Raw genomic sequence first — 7618 nt, 5'->3', positions numbered from 1 at the left:
GTGTTAACTGACTGAACTGGACTGAGTTCACTGATTACTATACAGATTAAGTGTTCTGAGTTTTATTTGCTGACTGGATATACTGAGTTCTGTATTGACTGAATGTCACTGTACGTGACATTACTGAGACTATTCTGAAGCTACTGTAATTTTAGGTAAACAGCTAGATTGTCGGGTATTAGATACCCCTAGGACTCGATAACATGAAAAGTAAAGCATAGCATGATCTTGAAAAGCATTACAATATTCATAACTCATTCATAGAGATATTTTATTAAACACTTGTAAGATATAAGTTTGTACATATGCTAGCAGGTCATGATTTCCCCATTTAATCCACATGAGCAATTTATCAAACACTTGGGGAACATAATCTATGCACATAATACTAATCAACATGTAGGTATCATAATTTTCAATCCCAATTTACTTCAAGGGCTTTAACATGAATTCATATAATACTACACACATGTCCAATAAATTTACATGAGTCTTGTAATAAATCATGAATTAGAAACCCAATTAACATCATAATCATGAATACATTCAAGCCCAACATAGAATTCATGAATTCAATAAACTTACATTTTTAAAAGAGGTTCTTGAACTCCAAGGGTGGAAGGAAACCCTTGGATAAACACCTAACATACCTTGGTTATTAATTCTCTAAAAGTTGTGGAGAATTTCTTGAATCTTAAATCTTGAATTGGAAGCCCTAGGGTTTTGTTTCTTGAGTAATTTTGAGAATAATAAGTGTTTTATCCCTAAGAATGACTTAATCTCGTATTTTTGGGGATGAATATGAGTGGAAAATGACCCAATTACCCCTCTGGATACGGGTTTTTAATAACTAAAAACGTGTCCAGTGACGCACAGACCGGCGCGCTGTGTCGATAAAATCAATGCGATGACCAATGCGCCGCATCGAGTTCGCATTGGTTCACTGGAATTACACTAAAAGCTGGGGGAAAATTATTCGTCAACACGAAGGGCGACGTGATGCATCGAGATCGCGTCGACCCACTATTTTGGTCACCCAAACATGGTTTAAGCAAGGTTCAAAAAATCCGAAACTCACCCGAGGTGACCTACTAACATTCCTAATCACGAATCAACCAAAAATATTAATATTTTAAGGTCATAAGGGTTGTAGAATAGGATCACAAACTTATGAAGGCTAAAATACTTCTAAGTGTAAATGCTTGGCTGAAATTTATAAGTCTGAGACCTCTTTTCAAGCTTTAACGGACTGAGTTAAGCTTAGAATTTTATGGGGTCTTACAATATCTCCCCCTTGGGAACATTTGTCCTCGAATGAGACCGACTAAGCTGAGAAACACTGATAGACTGAGCTTACACACTGAACATGCATATCCGATGCATGGAATACCTGACTGAAACTCCTGATAAACTGAGTTTACAAAATGAACATACATATCTGATGCATGAGTACATGGTTGAACTGATTTATGAATGCATGACTATCATGAAGATGATATGCAACGGTAATGAATACTAAATTGTAACTGTACTAAACATGGAGCTGAGAAAATCTAAGAAAGATTGTTACCCTGAACTGAGTCTGAGTTTGCGTAGAAGAGATAAGGATACTTGGTCCGCATATATACTTTTGATTTCCAAGTAGCTCCCTCAATGGACTGATTTTTCCAAAGAACTTTGACTAGTGGAACTTCTTTGTTTCTCAGTCTGCGAACCTGATGATCAAGAATTTTGACTGACATCTCTTCATAAGAGAGGCTATTCTAAACATCTATACCCTCTATAGGGACTACAACTGTTGGGTCACCTCTGCACTTCTTTAGTAAGGAGACATGAAACACTGGATGTACTGAAGCTAAGTTTGAAGGCAACTTAAGCTCGTAAACTACCTTTTCAAAATGGCTGAGAATTTGGTAAGGACCGACATATCGGGGACTGAGTTTTCCTTTCTTGCCTAACCTCTTCACTCCCTTTATAGGAGATATTTTTAAATACACATAATCACCAATCTCAAACTCAAGATCCTTCCTTCGTACATCTGCATACGACTTATGTCGGCTCTGAGCTGTCTTAAACCTTTCCCTGGTCAATTGAACCTTTTCTAAGGTATTAAATATTATGTCAGGCCCTACCACTGCAGCCTCACCCACTTCAAACTAACCAATGAGAGATCTATATCTCCTCCCGTAAAGTGCCTCGAACAGAGCCATCTGAATGCTGGAATGATAACTGTTATTATATGCGAACTCAATCAAGGGACAGTGGTCATCCCGACTCCCCTTAAAGTCAATGGTACACTCTCTTAACATATCTTCTAAAGTTTGAATGGTCCTCTCTACTTGACTATCTGTCTGAGGGTGGAAGGCTGTACTGAGGTGAACTTGGGTACTAAGACCCTTTTGGAAGGCTTTCCAAAAGTGAGAGGTGAAATGCATACCTCTATCTGAGATGATAGACAACGAAACTCCGTGCAATCTGACCAACTCTCTAACATAGAACTTGGCATAATCCTCGGCTGAATAAGAGGTATGAACTGGTAAGAAATGAGCTGATTTCGTCATCTTGTCAACAATGACCTAAATTGAATCATGCTGATGATGAGTACAGGGTAAACCCATCAAAATGTCCATGTTTACTTTCTCCCACTTCCACGCAGGAAGGAATACTGAACTCTTGCATGGAACCACTAGGTTTTTGGTTCTTAATCTTAACCTGCTGACATGTAAACACTTAGCAACAAACTCTGCAATATCTTTCTTTATCCCATTCTACTAAGAGACTTCCCACAAATTGAGGTACATCTTAGTATCCCCTGGATAAATAGAGTAACGTGCACCATCTGCTTTTACAAAAATTCATTGCCTCAAGTCATCTATACCTGGCACTCATAACCAACTCTGGCAACACAATACATTATGTCCCCCTAGGAAGAAAACCTCTACTTTTTGATCTCTGACTGACTCTTTCAACTTGACTAAACTGGGATCTCTGTCCTGCTTTTCCTTCACTTCAGAAACCAGAGATGATTCTGAACTATTCTGTATCCACACACTTCCCTCTGCTAAGCGGACACCTAGTCGGGTAAGCTGATGAACTTTCAGAACTAACTTCTTCTTATTATCCTCCATGTGAGAAACACTACCTATAGATATCCTACTGAGAGCATCAACCACTATATTAGCCTTGCTCTGGTGATACAGGATACTCATGTCGTAGTTCTTCAACAACTCTAACCACCTCCTCTAACGTAGGTTCAGATCTTTATGATAAAACACATACTGCAGGATTTTGTGGTATGTGAACACATCAAAATGTACTCCATACAAATAATACCTCCAAATCTTTTAGGTAAACACCACAGCTGCTAACTCAAGATCATGAGTGAGGTAATTCTTTTCATGAGGCTTAAGCTATCTAAAGGCATAGGCTATTACCTTACCTCTCTTCATCAAAACACACCCCAAACCAACTCTGGAAGCATCACAATATACCACAAACCTATCTGAACCATCTGGTAAAGTCAAAACTGGGGCTATAGTGAGTTGAGTCCTTAACTATTGAAAACTCTTCTCATAAGAATCTGACCACTAGAATTTGACTTTTTTCTGAGTCAATCTAGATATAGGGGATGCAATAGATGAGAATCCATCGACAAACCATTGATAATAGCTAGCCAAACCCAAGAAACTCTTAATATCTGATAGAGAAATGGGTCTGGCTAGTTTCTAATTGTTTCAGTTTTTTGAAAATCCATACTAATGCCATCACCGTAAACTATGTGGCCAAGAAAAGCTACTGACCTTAGCCACAATTCACACTTACTGAATTTGGCAAACAACTGATGGGCTCTGAGGGTCTGCAACACTATTCTGAGATGGTCTGCATGTTCAAGTTCACTACGAAAGTAGGCAAGAATGTCATCAATAAATACTAAGATGAACATGTCCAAGTACTGCTTGAACACACAGTTCATCAAGTCCATGAAGGCTGTTGGAACATTGGTAAGACCAAATGACATGACTAAGAATTTAAAGTGGCCATATTGAGTTCTGAAAGCTATTTTAGAAATGTCACATTCTCTGACCCTGAGCTGATGATATCCTGATCTAAGGTCTATCTTAGAGAAGTAACAAGCACCCTGAGGTTGGTCAAACAAGTTATCAATTTTGGGAAGTGGATACTTGTTCTTGACCATGACTTTATTTAGCTGACGGTAGTCTATACACATCCTAAGAGAATTATCTTTCTTACGGACGAATAGAACTGGTGCACCCTAAGGGGATACACTGGGTCAGATGAATCCCTTATCTAGGAGATCCTTTAACTGTTATTTTAATTCTTTAAGTTTTGCTAGAGCTATTCTGTATGGCGGAATAGAGATAGGCTGAGTATCTGGAAGAAGGTCTATTCCGAAGTCAATTTTCCTTGTGGAAGGGACCTCGAGAAGATCTTCGAGAAACACATCAGGAAATTCACATGCTACTGATACTGACTCAAGATTAGGGGTCTCTGAACTAGAGTCTTGAACTCGAAAGAGATGATACACACATCCCTTAAATATCATTCTTCTCAACCTAAGGTAAGAAATAAGCTAACCCCTAAGTACTGAAGTACTACCTCTCTATTCAAGGACAGGTTCATTGGGAAACTGAAAATGGACAATTTGGTTTCTGTAGTCAACTGAATCATAGCATAAAAGAAGCCAATCTATGCCAAGAATGACAATAAAATCTGTCATCTCTAATTCTACTAAGTCTACTGAAGTGAATTTTCGGAGATACCATAACGGGACAGTTCCTATATACCCATTGGGCTATGATAGATTTTCCCTCTAGGGTAGAGACTGAGAAGAGCTCTACTAGGATTTCGGGACCGACTCCAAAGTCAACAGCTATATAAGGAGTTACAAGGACAAATAAGCTCCTGGATCTAGCAAAGCATAAATGTGTAAACAATAAACTTGTAATGTACCAGTGACCATATTAGGAGAACTTTCCTAATCCTATTGGGACTAAAGTGCATAAGTCTATTTGGGCACTGCCCACTGGTGGTACTGGAAGGGGCAACTTACTAATTTGGGCGATCGGACTGAGCTGAAGGACAATTATATTGACCCTGAGAACGTGACTGAGGATAATCTCTGATCCTATGGCTTGGCTTGCCATATCCAAAACATACATCATTTCCAGCCCTGCAGATACCCTGGTGGTTTCTGCCATATTTTTGGTAAAGAGGGTTTGTTCAGGAACTGCTAACACTACCCTGAGGTTTAGGGCTTGGTGCCCTATCTCTATTACCATCTATGAATTTCGGCACTGGAGCACTGTCTGAGGACGGAGCTATAACTGGGGATTTGGGTGGAACTAAGAACGATTTCCTCTTTTTGACTTAGGCTGAGTGAAGTTGAAGATACCTATTCTAACTCTCTTGTTCTCTCTCTCCTTATCCCTCTCCTTAGCCTCTTCCATCTACTGAGAATAGACCATGAGCTTGGATATGTCCATCTCCTTAATCAATATTATAGTCCTACACTCATTGACCACACTGTTAGACATGCCAGACATAAACTTACTCATCTTAGACTTGCTATCTGCTACCATATGAGGAGTGTATTTAGCTATCTGAGTAAACTTGAGAGAATACTATTTCACTGTCATATTTCCCTACTTAAGATTAATAAATTCCAAAACCTTTGCTTTTCTTAACTTCAGTGGAAAGAACCTATCCAGAAAAACAGTGGCAAACTCATCCCATTCTATAGGCCCTGCATCTGCGGCCCTCTCTGTCTTTCACTACTTGAACCATGAGTGATCCATATCCTATAACTGATATGTAGCCAACTTAGCTCTATTACTAGCTATCACCCCCATAATATCTATAACTTTCTGCACCTGATTAAGAAATTCCTATGGGTCCTCATCTGACTTAGACCCAATAAAGGCTGGAGGGTTCATTCACGTGAAGTCCCAAATTCTAGCTGTAGAAGTGTTAGCCACTAGATTGGCCAGAAACGAAGCTGGATGTTCATTCTGGGCTTTCACAGAATGAGCTAGAGTGGAGAAAGCTGCTCTGAATTCCGTATGGGAGACATGCTTATCTAGGGGATCTGCCTAAAAGGGCAAAAGTGCTGGATGATTTTCTGTTCTCCTACCATTGTTCTTTTTGTGAGGCATGTTCTGTAAACAGAAGTAAGAAAAGGATTTGACTGAGAGTGTAACTTTATCTCATGCTCACTCACACGATATGAATACTGAAAGAAGGGAAACTTTTTCTAAAAATACCTCATAGCCTCTTGTCCATAAGTGTGGTGCGCTACACACCCATGCACAAGACTCTACTAGATGCAAATTTTAGACTTCCTAGGACTCTGTTGAACCTTAGGCTCTAATACCAAGTTTGTACCACCCTGAGTCTGCACCCCGGATGCCACACGGTACTTATGACCCCGAAAGACCACAAGCTAACCCATGACTGATATCTACTATGAACACTAAGTAACAATATGTAATAAATACGAAAAAATAGGCTAAAATTCCATAAGGTTCAAAACCTAAAATACTGATAAAGAATGCCAACTATAATAATAATTTGTACAACTAAATACTGTCTAAAAGTTTAGTCTGAAAGCCTCTATTTGTCTGAATATAAAGTTGATGGGACAAGGTCCCAACTAACTCCGACTACTGAAATAAAATGCATACTGAAATAATGAAAATGATATGATAACTTTGTGCTCGAACTATGAGGACTCACCACTAGGTCTGCTGCTGATAGTTTGGGCTGTTAAGTTTGGTCAGGAGCCCGTGCGTCTGAACCCATGATATAAAATATCATAGCGTAAAAGAAAAGGTATGCGTCAGTACTTTGAATATACTGGTATGCTAAGTGAGGTACGCTGATATACAAGGGTTCATATGCATGAATAATAATTGACCGAATAACATGAATACAACTGAATAAGAGTACATGTATAACTGAAATTGATGAAATACTATTTATGCAATACTATGCACATATCTACATATATTGTGTCTGAAATTATAGTAACACTGGATACTAAGTTCTGATAATTGAATGACTGATATCTGAGTTTACTGATAACTATAATACTGATAACTGGGTGACTGTTTCTGACAGTCCTGATTCTGTAGAACTAAACTAAGTTCTATACTGATCTGGGTGACTATGTCTGACAGTCCTAATTTTGTAGAACTGATTCTGACACTCTTCTAACCGACATGCCCCTCTTTAAACTGATTTGGGTCCGACCTATAACCTCAGCTGGAAGGGTATTAGTACCGTGTCATGGGTAAAGACAAGTGTTAAGTCACCCTTATCTGGCAGGTTCTCTGAACAAGAATGGTGGTACCCTCAACTGGCAGGTAGAACACCTTACCAACCCTCAACTGGCAGGTTGATGTTTCAACTTATGCTAGCTACATAGTTATGGAATGCCAGGATTGTTTCTAAGGATCACACCCTTTACTAGCAGGTGAGTCCCCATCCTTGGGTTCACTCGATGCTGAATCCTACTCCCAACTGAATAGAAACTAAACTAATTTCTAAACTGTTCTAGGCTAGACTGAACTATTACTGATCGTGTTAACTGGCTAAACTG

This window comes from Capsicum annuum, chromosome 9, assembly GCF_002878395.1.
Source record: "Capsicum annuum cultivar UCD-10X-F1 chromosome 9, UCD10Xv1.1, whole genome shotgun sequence".
NCBI lineage: Eukaryota > Viridiplantae > Streptophyta > Magnoliopsida > Solanales > Solanaceae > Capsicum > Capsicum annuum.
This window is presented reverse-complemented; position numbering follows the sequence as displayed.